At 52.0% G+C, this 14,933-nt stretch overlaps 1 protein-coding gene across 2 annotated transcripts in view; it reads left to right on the top strand.

Moving 5' to 3' along the window:
• Positions 1 to 1,790: 1,790 nt before the first annotated feature.
• JAKMIP1 (janus kinase and microtubule interacting protein 1) overlaps positions 1,791 to 14,933 on the top strand; it is a 128,179-nt gene continuing 115,036 nt past the window's right edge. The window contains exons 1-2 of one of the 2 annotated variants that reach the window (XM_060011810.1): positions 1,791 to 2,265; positions 12,848 to 12,973. The gene's annotated coding sequence lies outside the window, so the exon portion shown is untranslated. The remainder of the gene's footprint in view (positions 2,266 to 12,847; positions 12,974 to 14,933) is intronic. The other variant, XM_060011811.1, reaches the window with a different exon arrangement.

Here is a 14,933-nt window from a genome sequence, read left to right as displayed (position 1 = left end):
GGGGTTTGCTGGCAATGTTTGGCATTCATTGGCTTACTGATGCATCACTCTGGTTTCTGCCTTCATGTTCTCATAGCATTCTCCCTGTGTGTGTCTCTGTGTCTAAATCTCCCCTTTTTATAAGGACACCAGACATATTAGATTAAGGCTCACCTCACTCCAGTACAACTTCATCTTAACTAATTAATATGCAATGACCCTATTTCCAAAAAAGGTCACATTCTGAGATATGGGAGTTAAGACCTCAACGTTTGATTTTTTTTGGAATTCAAGTCAACCCATAACACCAGGGCCATCCCTGATGCCTCTTCTCTCTGGGTGCCTCCTGTCTAAGCCTTGATCAAGTCTTGCCAATTTGATGCTTGACCCTCTCTGATGCTCCTCTTCCCTTGCCACCAAAGCCACGCCCACCCACCTCTGTGATCCACACTTGCCTTCTTCTTCAGTCCACAGTCCATAGGCAGCCAGTGCATCTGTTAATGAGAGTCTCATCTGTTCACAGATATTCCAGTTCTTCTCATCTACTGGGAACACGGGAGGTCTGCACTTCTCACCCTGATTCAAGTCAGGAATGGCCATGTGACTTGCTTTGGCCAATGAGCCATGAGGGGAAGTGATGTGTCTCTTCCAAGTGGAAACTTTAAAAGCCGGTACAATTTGCCACCTTTCATTCAAACTGCCAAATATATTGTGGGTACAATACACAGTTTCAGATAGAGCCTCCATCAGCTTGGGCTCCTGATTCACTAGAGCAACCAGAGCCCCCTGTTGGCCCAGGTGGGATGTGTAGCATGAGCAAGATGGTGAGATTTGAGTTTGTTTGTTCCTGGGGCTTTACATAGCTCATCCTGACATGTACATTTTAAAAATATGAATCTGACAGTGCTCCTATAGACCACCTTCCCTGGTGAGACAGTCTCAGGATAAATTCCAAATTCTTTCCCATAGCCTATGAGAGCTTACATGTGCTGGCCTCTGGCCACCTTCCCAGCCTCAACTTTCCCCACTCTCCCGCTTACCTCTTTGTGGCACAGAGACACCCACTTCTTTTTTAGATTCTCAAATATGCCACATTTTCCTCCAGTCAAGGGGTTTAACACGTGCTGTTCCCTTTATGTGGACGCTCTTTCCTCCCTTCTCTTTGCTAGAATGTAAGCTTCAGGAGGGCAGCTGTTTGCTTTCTGTTTTTTCACTGCGGTATCTCTAGATCTTAATGGTTATCTGGTACATAGGACACATACCGGTACATAGGATATGTACCTGGTACAATAAATATTTGTGAAACGAAACTGAATGAATGAATCTTTGCCTAGCTAAATGCTACCCTTCCTTCAAGCCTCAGCTGGACATCACATCGTTCATTTTACTATTGTTTGGTGATGCTGTTTTGCCTAGTAGTGAAGCCTCTGGGCTCAGGAGTAAGACTCCTGGCTCTGCCATTTGCTGGTTGTGTTACCTTCAACATATTCCTTTAACCTCTGACTTTCAAATTGTTATCTATACAAAGGGGGAAACATAGTACCATGGTCGTTGTGTCTTCTGGACCACGGATGGCCCAGGATGGCCACAGTCTCAGGTTATAAATATCAACACACTCTCTCCAAACTGGGTGTGAGTCCCCTGAGGGCAGGAACGAGCTTCCTGGGGCCCTTAGCTTTAGATGGAGCCGTCAGAGTCAGCCTCGACCCAGCGCTGGGCAGAGCGGCTAGGCTGATGGAGCTCAGCAGTAGGTCCCCCAGCCCCTCCCTGGCACGAGCCGCTGGGCCCACTGCGCACGCTCAGGCCTCCCCTAAACTCCTCTCGAAGCAGCAGAACAGCTCCCGGCCTCGGCCCCTGGCGGGGGCGGGGCAAGCGCCGGGCCCACCCCTCCGACTGGCAGGAGGACGGACCAACCGGAGGGGCGCCCCGGGTGAGGGGCGGGGCCGCGCTGCGAGCCGGGCGCCGGGCTGCCGCGGGAGCTGCAGCCGGGAGTGTGCGGCACGCGCTGACCGGCTGCCCTAAGCACGGTCACCCGCGTCGCTGCATCTCAACCCCCGCCCCGCCGGGCCGCGCGCGCACATCAGCCCGTCTTCCTCATTTGCTTCTTACGATTTTTTTTTTTTTTTGCATGCATCCTTTTTCTGTTCCGTTTTGTCCTTTTTAAGGCGGGGGCGGCGGCAGCGTAAGCTCTGGGCGGGGAGGGGGGCGGCCGGAGGATGCGGTGCGGGGCTGCGCTCGCTACGCCCGCTGCTGCTGCTGCCCGGCTCGGGCCTGAGCACCGAGCAGGTGGGTACAGGTGCGCCGGGGGGCGGGAGGCGCGCGATGGCCAAAGGGGAGCCGCGGACTCCACGACCGATGGGCTGACCCATTGGCAAGGGACGCAGTGACCAGTGCCGCCCCGCCCCGTCTCCCACCTTCCCCGCCCCTCCTCCAGCCTTCGCGCCCCCATTTGATTACACTGCCACTCTTGCATCTCACCTCTGAGGTCCCGCACCTTTCCGTTCCCATCCCCCAATCCCCTCCAAATCCCCCTGCAGTCTCCCAGCCGGAGGACTCTGCGTCGCCTTCCTACATACACCCCCTCCTTCTCCCGCCCCCAGCCCTCTCTTTCTTATGCCACCCCCATTTCCACTCCTCTCCCCATTCCGTCTCCAAGCTAAGGAGGGGGAGGGGGATCCACCGGGTGCCTCCCGGCAGTGGCGCGGGGGGCGTGGCCGGCCGGTTCTTTCTGGGTCCCACCCCCTGAGTAGGTCTGGGTCCCACGGATCTCTGCCGAGGTGGTACAGAGGATGGAGCCCCGGGCCGCGCCGTGGAGGCAGAGGGCCGGGAGGGCGAGGCCGCCCCACCCCACGCACAGCACACGCTGCCGCGGCCTCTGCCACGCACACCCCCACGCTGCTCCGCCCACGTGGGCGCCGGGGAGGAGGCTGGAGAAATGCGAAGAAAGGCTGGTACCCACCCTCCTGCCTGGCCGGCGCGCCCTGGGCGTCCTCTGCCTCCGGAGATGGCGCACAGAGATTGGCTCCCGCGGGGCCGGGCACCTTGCCGGACGCCCTGCGTTCAGGCTAGCGGCCGCTCGGGCCTGCCGCGCCTTCGCCACCAGCCGCCTGACTCCATCGCTCCATCACTCCACCCTCCTGGCTTCGGGCTCCTGAGCCGGCCTCGTCATCCCTGATAGAGGCTGCCTCCCAGGCTGGAGCCTTTCGCCTAAAGACAGCCCCCTCGCCCCCGCACACACATACACCACCACCACCACCTCCCCTCGCCACACACTCTAGTCTACCCTTCTGAAGTCTTGGCCGGCCTGGGCTCTCCGCCGGCCTCTGCCCAGCTCTCTAAGCTCCAGAGATACTGTATCTAACCCTGGTCCTCCTCCGCCCCCCACACCCCTTCCATGCACACTCACAGGCACGCTCTCCTTGGCCTTTGCTCGTGCTCTTCCCTCTCCGGGAACTCCCCTCCTTTAACTGGACAGCTCCTTCTAGAACAAGGCAGGGAGAGCCCCGTGCCCCACCTGAGCTTTCCTGTATGGCAGAGCTGGACATACTGCTGCCCTAACTGATGGCCGCCGCCTCCCAGACCAGACTAAGAGGTTCTGGCGGAGGGCGGAGGAGCCTAAGCCCCTCGCAGAGGGATCCACCCAGAGTACATATCCGGCCTAAGTGGGGGGGGCCTTCCCCCAACTCAGGGTGACCTGGTATGGGGCGGGGCTGTGGACGGAGTTGGCTTCTTCTCCAGGGCCTTGGGCAGGTGGGTGGCTCTTCCATGAGCCCGGATGTACGAAGAAGAGGGACAGGTTTGGGGATGGGGTGGGATGGTCAGCACTCCCCCACTTCCCGCCCCCAGGATGCTTGCCCAGCAGGGCATTGTCAACTCCCAGAGACCTGCTGGTCTGAGCAAACTTTTCGTTTTGTACAACTCGGTGGAGGTTTATGGATGGTTGCACAGTTTTTGTTGTTGAGACGCCTGCATGTGGTCTGTAATGCTGAACATCTCTGGTCGGAGTCTGGGGGCAGCTCTTCCCTTGAGTCTTATCACAGCAAGAAGCCCCTCAAAGGGTCAGAGTGTGGGTCCCACAAATGAGCTCATTGCCATTTTCATCCTTCACTAACCATCCATGGCTCCCACTGCCTCCATGACCTCACAAGTTCCTCACATCCCGGCTTCCCTGGCCCACCTCTTCCTCTCCCCACCACAATCTCAGCCACACATGCCAACTCTGTGTCCCCAGATGCATCTTCCCACTTAGGTTTTCCCCACGTGCTGTGTTTTCTCCCAGAAATGATCCCCTCCTTTGTCTGTCTGGAGAACTCCTATTCATATGACAAAGCCCAGCTCTCATGTTACTTCTCTGTGGTGTTCCTTGACTCTGCCAAACAGATTGTGTAGTTCTCTCCCAGAACCTTATATCTGTACGTGGCATAGTATTTGTGTCATTTTTCCTTAAGCAGACCTTGCCCACCAGAGACTAGGGGCACAGTGAAGTCTGAGAGGCAGCCCCTCTTTGGTGGGGCTCCATCTTCCTGGGGAGGCCTTCACACTGGCATCGGTACTGCCAGCGCTGGAAGAGAGACATGTACAGAGGGAGAGAGCATGACAGCTGCCTTCCCCCGACCTGGAGCCTTCATGAGGAGGAGGCACGATGGAGCCCGCTGTCTTAGCACAGAGCAAGTTGGGGCTGGAGAGGAGCGGAGGGGGAACAGTTTCTGAGGAAGGCATAACCCAGCAGTGATTGCCGCCGTGTGCTATGGCTGTTTACCTCCCCGAGGACGGGCTCTCCCTCTCTCCAGGCTGTAGAGCCAGACTGCCTGGGTTCCCCTTCGGGCCCTGCCCCTTACTCATCTGCGGCTGGGCAAGTGCTTCCCACCTGGGCTTTCTAACTAAAATGGGATGCCTTCCTCAGAGAGATTGGGGGTGACTGCAGTGTATCCTGGTTCTTCTCTGTCGGCCTCCTTCCCCACTGTGGTTGGGTCAACCTGCAGGGCTTCTGAAGCTGGACTCACCTGTGCCTGTTCCTTATGGCTGTGTGATCTTGGGCAAGAGGATTAACCTCTCTGAACCTCCATATCCTGTACAAATGAGGGCAGTGGTCTGTCTTTGGCTGAGTTGGTGTGAGATCAGAAGTGTAGTCTCTGGGCATTGGAAGCATTTAAATAAGTGGTCATGACAAGGAAGGAGGGTGTCATAAGTGATTTGAAAAAGATAAATCCTTTAGCTTTGTCACAGAGCAAATGGCCTGGTTGGAGGCCCTCTTTGTCCTTCGCAAGCTAACAACGTCACGCCAATAAGCTAAATATTCAATAAGCAGGAATGAAAGATGAAAGGGGTGGGTGCCGTGTTGACTAATCCCAACTGTGCAGACTTGTGTGAGAAGGTGCTGAGAGCTACATGCAGGAATCCTGAACTCAGAGTCCACTGGTCCCAGAACAGTTCCTTCGATGCCTCTTTCATCTAGACTTTCTCCCTCCTCAGTGTTGGGGTACAGCAGTTACAATAATTTCCACCCAATTCTTAGGAAAACTCGTTAAAAAAATTTTTTTTTATTGAAAGATAGTTGATTTATAATGTTGTGTTAGTTTCAGTTGTACAGCAAAGAGATTTAGTTATATATATATTTCAGATTCTTTTCCATTATAGGTTATTACATATTATTGAGTATAGTTCCCTGTGCTATGCAGTAGGTCCTTGATGGTTATCTAGTTTAAGGAAAACTCTTAATGGAACTAGTGATCATGAGCGGTGGCCACCAGCTAGGTGAGGTGGGCTGGGAGGGAACAGGGCTGGGTTAGAGGAGCTGCATTGAGAACCACCTCACCCCTACTAGCTGTGTGACTTTGGGCAAGTCACTTAACCTCTCTGTGCCCAGTTCCTTTTCCTGTGATGTTCGCATAGGGAAAATAGCTCTCTATTGTTGCTTAAACTCCCACTTCTGCCATGAATTATCTCATTTAAACGGCACAGCACCAGGCAGGGTAAGGATTATGTGAGGCCCTGACAAGCAGGGGCTGTGTCTGGAGGTGGAGGCAGAGGTGGAATTAAGCAGTGTGTGTGTGTGTGTGTGTGTGTGTGTGTGTGTGTGTGTGTGTGGGCGGGGGGTGGGGGGGGGTGTCTCTCACTCCGGAGCTTAGATGTTGTTCCATGAAGCATGCTGATTCCAGTAATGGAAAGAAAACCTTCCTACAGGGCTAGTGTGAGAAATCAATCAGAGGAGCCTTCTCAGTGCTTTTAATAGAAACATGTTACCTTAAAGGCAGTAGTAGCTATTGCTGTTGGTGTAGCCCGAGGTTCAGAAAAAAACCCCAAGGCAGGCTAGCAGTGGGACCTTGGCTTGCCACTCTAGCCCTGAATGCCTTCTGAAAATATTTTCTTTGCTTATGCCTTTCCAAAGCCAGATGGACAGCCCAGGGACCATGGGCCAGCAGGGAGGGGCAAGGACAAGGAAGGGGGCCCTGAGGGCCTCATGGTGTGAAGGGCAGGGGTCAGGAGCCCCTCCTGTGGGAGGTGGGAGGGGCACGAGTGCTTGCAGAGAGTAGCCCAGGAGGTAATTAACATGCTGGTTCTGAATCAACCTGAAAGCAGCAGAGAGAGGGCGCAGGGGTGCTCAGGGTGAGGGAGGGGCCAGCTCCGCAGTGGGGACAGTGGCTCTGTTCTTGTCTTTGGTGATAGTATTTATTTTCAGAACCGCAACAAGGAGTACTGTGCCTTTCATTGGTCTACAGAAATGAATTGAGATAAATGCCGTTTTTCTTAATTGTAACAGTTAACATTGGCTGAGCACTTACCAAGCGCCAGGTGTCCGCAAGCTACTGCTCATCGGCCCGCTGCTTGATTTTGTAAAGAAAGTCTTACTGGTACACAGCCATGTCCATTTGTGTACCTGCTGTCTATGGCTACTTCGGCCCTGTATTGGCAGAGTTGGGCAGTTGGAGAAGACACCAGTAAAGCCAGAAACATTTACTACCTGGCCCTTTGCAGAAGTTTGCCACCCCCTGGTCTGTGCTCTCTCCCTGGTTTGAGTTCATTCAATCCTGAACACAACCCCAGAGGGAGAAGCCCTGCATCTCCCATTTTACAGGTGGACACAGAGAGGCTGTGAAGCCTACCCAGGGTCACAGAACTGGTAACTGGGGAAGCAGGGATTTTTTTCCAGCAGGGGAAGAATTTATATTTTTTATTAGCTTCTAACAGAATCTTACCATGTTCAGAGAATGTGGTCTGTATGATATCTCTTTTTTAAAATTTGTTGATAGTTTCTTTATGTCCTAGTACCTGACCAATTCTTCAAATATCTTTGCTTCAAATATATATAATATTTAATATTAACCATTTCTGAGGGTATAGTTCAGTGGCATTAAGTACATTCGCATTGTTGTGCGACCATCACCGCTATCCATCTCCAGAACTTTTCCGTCATCCCAAACCGGCGGCCCGTGTTCTTAACCATGACTCCGTCCTGCCTTGTGGGAGTTTTGTAGAAAAAAGCAAACATCAGCAGCAGCATAATTTAGCACAGGAGGCGTTGATGGCAGCCTTGGGTTTGAACGCCGGCTCTGCCGTATGCTGACCGTGGAGGATCGCCTGTACCCTTTGAACCCTCCACAGCTCAGTGTCCTCATTTGTGAAATGGGAATAACCCGAATCCCCATCCTTGCCGTCCACGTGGGTGTAAGGATGAAATAAAGAACAGAGGTGGGGCTTCCCTGGTGGCGCAGTGGTTGAGAGTCCGCCTGCCGATGCAGGGGACGCGGGTTCGTGCCCCGGTCCGGGGGGATGCCACATGCCGCGGAGCGGCTGGGCCCGTGAGCCATGGCCGCTGAGGCTGCGCGTCCGGAGCCTGTGCTCCGCAACGGGAGAGGCCACGACAGTGAGAGGCCCGCGTACGGCAAAAAAAAAAGAACAGAGGTGAAGACCCAGCCTTGTGTGGTGGACAGTCGCTGTGATGCTGTTCCCTGGAACAGCCACACCCTTAATCAGTCGTTAGGTCGGTCTGTCCTCTCTGTGTGGCTCGTGGTGTCCCCTTTATCCTTTCCAGGTCTTGGAATCATCCTCAGGACCCGTCATGTGTCCTAAAGCCCCCAACTGGACCTCAGAGGACCCATGTGCTGTGTGGAGGCAGGTTTCCTGCTGTACTTTCTCCCCTGTGGCCCAGAGTTGGCTGAAGGGCCACTTTAGGGAATGAAAGGAGGTTCTGTTGTGGCCATCCCGGGGCTGCCAAGGGCTGCCCATTGTAGCAGTAATGCCCTTGTGTGTGCCAGGTCAGGGGATGCGCTGGCTCAGCCTGCTGGCCCCCAAGCCTCCATCTCGGCTGCATTTTGATTCAGGAGCCCTGGACTGGCCCCTCGTCCCTTCCTTAGGGCTGGTAGGGGTGGGACACACCACTGAGGAGAGTCCTGCTTCCTATGGAGGACAGGAAGACTGTGAGTATCACAGGCGTCGATAGTGGAGGTGAGAGTGATCTGGTAAAGTATCAATAGCTTTCTGCTTCTTTTAACATTGGAAAGTCCGTCTTCTCTCTTTTCCTTTTCTATTCTGGTACTTCTGGAGGCTGATCACTCCTATCTGCTTTCTGAGACACGGGGTTTTATTTTATTTAACAGGATCATGACCTGACCGTTCTGTTGAAACAATTCTTTTTTCCTCCCCTTCCCCTTTTTTAAAAAATTGAGCTGAAATTCACACAATGTAAGATTAACCATTTTAAAGAATACAATTCAGTGGCATTTAGTACATTCACAGTGTTGTACAGCCAACACCTCTGTCTAGCTTTAAAACACTTTCATCATCCCCGAGGAGAACTCCCTCCTCGTGGAACACTCACTCCCCCTCCCCGTCCCTCAGCCCCTGGCAACCACCCATCTGCCTTCTGTCTCTGTGATTTCCCTGTTCTGGAATTTCATATACATGGGCTTATATAATATGTGGCCTTTTGTGTCTGGCTTCTTTCGTTCAGCATCATATCCTCAAGGTTCACCCAGGTCGTAGCATGTATCCGTACTTCAGTCCTTTTTGAGGCTGAATAATATTCCATTGTAAGGATGGACCACATTTTGTTATCCCTTCATTTGTTGATGGACTCTTGGGTGGTTTCTACCTTTTGGCTATTGTGCAGAGTGTTTGAGGCGTAGCTTCAAGTGTTAAAGCTTTCTTCTTGGGGCCTTGGCTACCAGGCTTCTGTTGTGGTGCTTCCACTGTCTCCTCCCACTGCTCTCTGATTCATCCGTTCAGCCACTCAGCAGATAGCTATGAATGTGCCCTCCTTGCCAGGCTCTGTGCTGGGAACCTCCAGCCTTCACTTGCTCTTGACATCCGGAGAATGGTTTGTAGATTTCTCATTTTCCAAGCCAGAGTGTGGGAGCGCCCTGAGGCAGGGGGGGCCCCCAGGGGCCAACCCGGTGGCCCAGAGAGGCAGCTGGCACAGCATAGGGGGCCTTTCTGACGGTTCCTGGAATGTACTGGACTCTCCTGCCCAGAGTGTTGTGTCTGCTTCTTGCCGCCTGGCCTGTTCATCTCCTGCCCTCACCGGAACTGGCTTCTTCTCACCCTTCATGTCTCAGCTTAAATGTCCCCTCTTTGGAGAGGTCTTCCCTGCCCTTCTCAGGTAGATGCCCGCCTTCCCGCTCCACTGTTATTCTCCCCTCTGGCACCCCGTTTCTTCTGAAATCATCATGATCTGAAATGCATTTTGTTTCCCCATTTGTGATCATTCCCCTGGTCCTCCTGAGCTAGAATGAAAGCACCGTGAGGGCAGGAACCTCGACTGGCATGTTTTCTATCTCTCAGCACAAGACGCTGGCATGCAGTAGGTGCCCAAGAAATAATTGTTGTTTTGCTTAGAGCCAGATGTGCGTTAATTTCCTAACTCCACCTTGGTAGCTCGGTGATCTGGAGCGTGTTACTTCATCTTTCCAAGCTTCCCTTTTTTCTTCCGTTCAGTATGGAGAAAGTTCAGCGTCCCTAGCTCTTGGGGTTGGTGTGAAGGTCAGAAATAACTGTGCAGACGTCCCAGAGCATGCTGGTGTACAGGAGGTATGTGTCAGGTGGTACTGCTGACACTGGCGGTTCCAGAAGTACTGGTCATAATGATTATGAACGGGCCTCCTAAGTCATACGTTCACTTGCCCTGGGGAATGGAAAACACACACTGGCTTTCAAAGACTTTGTAGGAAAAAGAGAATGAGAAAGATCTCAGTAATAACTTTAACACTGATGACTTGTTGAAACAAAACCGTTTTGGATACGTCGGGCTAAATGAAATGTATCATTGAAATTAGTTTCGCTGGTTTCTTTTTACTTTTTTTTAACGTGGCTGCTAGAAAATTTAAATTTTTACCTGGGATTCACATTGTATTTTGGGGGGCAGTGCTGCTCTAGACGCTATGCTCCTCAGGGGCAGGGACCAGGCCCAGAGGATGGTGGCTCTGCCTTCTGTGAAGTATGTGGCCCTGGGCAAGTGAGTTACATTCTCCCATGTTTCAGTTTCCTCCTCTGTAAACAAGGCACTCAGTCTGATAACAAAGAGTGACAGTGCACATCTGTGGGCCTCCTGTGTGCCCCCGGAAGGAACTAGAGCCCCAGGAAGACCAGGCGCGGCAAGGTCCCTGCCCATGGCAGCTTTCATTCCGAGAGAGGGGAGACCCACAAATAAAACACAAACCCCATCACCAAGACTGTGACTGTTACCTGGAGAATATGAGGAAGGAGACTCGGTAAACAATCGCAGGGCGGTGAGAGCTGGGTCTCTAGCTGGGAGCCCTGAGGGCAGACCTTGTGAGGGGAACAGGCTGGATCCACATACAGCCTGGTGCGTGGTAGGCTCTCTGTAACTGGCGGCAACGTGATTAGGATGAACAGCGTTGGGACACTCTTCTGAGTCGCCTCCACTCAATGGCTCTAGCGTTTTTACTCCCTCTGCATAGAGTAACCGCACCAGAATTCTTCTGTCCTCTGAAGAGTTTGCATGTTCATTTCCCATGGTCTCTGAAGGTGGAGATCTCTCCATGCTTCTCAGAGCAGTGGGCAGGGCTGCCCAATGGCCAGAGCTGATTGCTCGAGGGAAGCTGATTCTCAGGGCCTGGCAAGGCCACCTCCATGTTTTGCGCATCTCCTCTGCTCCAGACCATCTGCTTTCTGCCAGACCTGGGAGGGAGTCTGGGTTGAACTCCACTCCTCACCCAGCCAGGAGCCTCGAGGGAGACGAAGCACATCACCCCTGGGAGTTCTGGTGTCCTGGGGGGTCACACCCCTCTCCCCAACCCAGGGTGCCATGTGTTCCACGTGGAGAGATGCCCGTGAAGGGCTTTGTCCAGGTTTTGCAGGGGTCAGCGAATATTGTCCTCCTTGTCTACTCCATGCACACCTGCCTGCGAGTTGCTGGCCTTCTGCTGCTGCTCGGGTGGGGACTGAGGAGTGGATCGTGCTGACGTGTAAGTGGAAGTGGGTTATTGAGGGCAACAGCGAGTCTTCCTCTCCAGCCCCTGTTGGGCCCGTACCACCTCATTGGTGAAGAATGAATGACTTATTACCTGAGATTGCCCAGGTAGAAATGGCAGTGATGGGGGTCAGACCTCTGGCTACTCCAGTTGCTGATTACTTATGAAAAGAGTGCGGCCAGCTTAGCCTGTGTTCAGGGCCCCCATGGCCTGCTCCCAACTCAATTCCCATGTTTCCCCTGGTGAATTGTACCCCCCTCCTAAGCACTGTCCCTTCTTCCAGACCCTTGCTTGCCAGCTCCCTCTGCCAGGAATACCTCCCTCCCTCACCCCCCCACCTGTGAATCCCTGCAGGTTCCATGGCCCGGCTTGGATGGTGGAGCCTAGGAGAGACCTGTTTGCTTACTCTACAAGTGAAGATACAGTGGATGAGGTCACCAGGGCTGGATTAAGATAGGAACAGCCCGGAGGCAGAGAGGCGGACTAAACAGGCTTCCGGCACTCTCCTGATCTTGCCAGGGTGGCGTGGCCTGCCCCTGCCTCTCTCCTTCCAGGCCTTCAGTAGAGCACGTTTCCAGCTGTACCATCCGCCTGCCATTCCTGACTGAGCCGGGCCTTTGCACATGCTGTTCCCTCTGGCAGATCTGCCCATTAGCCTTTCCTGCCCCCATTCACCCAGTTGAACATCCTCCACGTGTGCTTAAGATCCACCATCAGCCTTATTTCCTCCAGAAAACCTTCCTTGACAATCCTTCCGCATCCGCAGGCCAGGTCAGCTATGTCCCCAGGGTTCCCGTTGCTCCGCACATCCCTCTGTTACTGCCCTGGATTCTGTATTCCAGCTGCCAGTGACTTGTCCGACTCTCCCACTAGACAGAAGGTTCTGGGAAAGTAGGGATGCTGCCTGGTTCACAGTGGGATTCCCAGCACCCAGCACAGGGTGAGGGGCACAGTAGGTGGTCAATCACTTTTGGGCTTTAGCCTTAATATTTGCTGTTTATAGTATTATGACTGAATTGTTTTCACTTCTGGGCCAAGAAAGGAAGAATGAATATGTTTCATATTCCTATAATGTTCGTGTTGGGAGGGACTGTAACCGGGTGCCGTAGGTTCTTCTCTCTGTTGTTTGCATCAGGTCCACTCTGCCCTCAATAAGCCCCACTCCTTTCTCTGTAGCAGCCTCCTCTAGTGACATCAATTCTCCAAAGCTCCGACCCCTCAGTACTCGTGGTTGAAACACCCCTGGTGGTTCTATCAGCCCAGAGATGACATTTGTGAAGTTTCTGTAGAACTCAGTAAAGCTACCCTTCCCCTGCACACGGGGATTTCACAGCCTTGCAGTGCAGTCTGCGTTTAGTTAAGGGCAAAAAAAAAAAAAAAAAAAAAAAAATGTTAGACAGCTGTTCTTCAGAATCCAAACCATGTTCTTGTGTTCACAGGTCATATTTCTTGTTAAACTGGTCTGATGTTTCCATTTCTCCCAAGCTGCACCTCAGAATACGCTTTGGAAGACACATCTTCTTTTTGGAAGTTGGCGGGGCTGCTCTGTGGGCCAGGGCAGCTGGGTGAGTGAGCTCGTTAAGCCTGGCGGTAATTGAGTTTCTGCGGCAAGTCTTGGAGCCTTTCAGGATCAGGGCTGGAAGAGGTTCTTTTGCCAACCAGACACCTTATTTAAACAAGGGCCCGGATGCCCCCAAATTATGCCTAATCTGTTTAAACTATTGGGCAAATGGGCACTTTACTTTTAGTATCTATCTCTCCCTGGAAGTGCACCAGATACCCAGGATGAGCCCAGTTTATGAGCGCCTGGGCATTGCAGACCCCCTGAGTTTTCTATAGGCATGGCTAAAGGTGAATGCAAGACACTTCATACCAAATACGCAAACAAGTCCTGTTGCTGGATAGGATATCGGAAATTGGGAGTGTTCCAGTCAGAAGATGGGGGAGGGGTGCTGGGTGCCCCAAACCTCAGGTGTTCACAACATAAATTGTGAATTGGGGATTTCACAATTCACAAGCTCCCGGATTGTAGTTTCCCTTCATATTTGTTGATGAACAGAGGGCATTGTAGGTAGGTCAACTAAGAGGTCAAGTGACAAGGAGATGGGGGGCGGGTATTAAATCACTTCCTGGAAGGGATGTGGGCTGATCAGTTTGTGGTGTCTCACCTGTTCATTGTAGCTGGTATAGAAAACCCCTCCGCTCACCAGATCTTTGTTAGCATCTGTGCCAGGTGTCTGTGAAAGCACTGCCACAGCCCTTGAAAATATCCATGCTGTGGACTCTGTTGTGAATTCCAACCATCCTTTCCCACCTTGGTCTGAAGCACTGAACTGTTATGACACTTTGTATCATCCCATGTCATGAAGGTGGTCCTCAAAACACCGTGAGTGGCCCCATGCCTCCTCTTTGTGGGAAGGTCAAATTCTAGCCTCAAATTGTCCAACCCAGGAATCTGGTAATGGACATTATTATAGACGATGTTCTATGACTATTGGGTGAATAATTCATTTGCTCCTGTTTACTGGAACCAGAGAGAAAAAAATCATGGTCGATTAGAAAATGAACCATTTTAAGAAACTAAAAATTGCTGGAGAGGTGATTTTGTTATCTGAATTAAAAAGAATAAGCTCTTTGAAGTTCTTGCTGTGACATATGCCTGATTCATTTAATGCAAAAGAACACGGTAAAGGAGGAATGGAGGAAGTAAACTGACATGAGACATGTAGAAAACAAAAAGTAAAATGGCAGAGGTAAACTCAACTGTATAAATAATAACATTAAATGTGAATGGCTTAAACAACCCAATCAGGGACTTCCCTGGTCATCTAGTGGTTAAGAACTTGCCTTCCAATGCAGGGGATGCAGGTTCGACCCCTAGACGGGGAACTGAGATCCCACATGCCGCGGGGCAACTAAGCCTGCATGCCGCAACTACTGAGCCTGCACGCCGCAACTACAGAGCCCACGCGCTCTGGAGCCCGTGTGCTACAACTAAAGAGAAGCCTGTGTGCCACAACGAAGATCCCGCGTACCACAACTAAGACACAATGCAGCCAAAAATAAATATTTTAAAAAACCCCAACCCAATCAAAAGGCAGAGATTGTTAGAGTATATTAAAAATGATCTAACTATATGCTGTCTACAGGTGACATACTTCTTTAGGCTCAAAGATACAAATAGGTTGAAAGTAAAAGAATGGAAAAAGATACATCATGCAAAGAGCAACCATAAGAAAGCTAGAGTGACTATACTGATATCATACCAGATAGATTTAAAATAAAAAATAGAGATAAAGGGCTTCCCTGGTGGCACAGTGGTTGAGAGTCTGCCTGCCAATGCAGGGAACACGGGTTCGTGCCCCGGTCCGGGAAGATCCCATATGCCGCAGAGCGGCTGGGCCCGTGAGCCATGGCCACTGAGCCTGTGCGTCCGGAGCCTGTGCTCCGCAACGGGAGAAGCCACAACAATGAGAGGCCCACGTACCGCAAAAAATAAATAAATAAATAGAGATAAAGAAGGAC

The sequence above is a fragment of the Delphinus delphis genome, chromosome 5, assembly GCF_949987515.2.
Source record: "Delphinus delphis chromosome 5, mDelDel1.2, whole genome shotgun sequence".
In the NCBI taxonomy this organism is placed as follows: Eukaryota; Metazoa; Chordata; class Mammalia; order Artiodactyla; family Delphinidae; genus Delphinus; species Delphinus delphis.
This window is presented reverse-complemented; position numbering and strand designations above follow the sequence as displayed.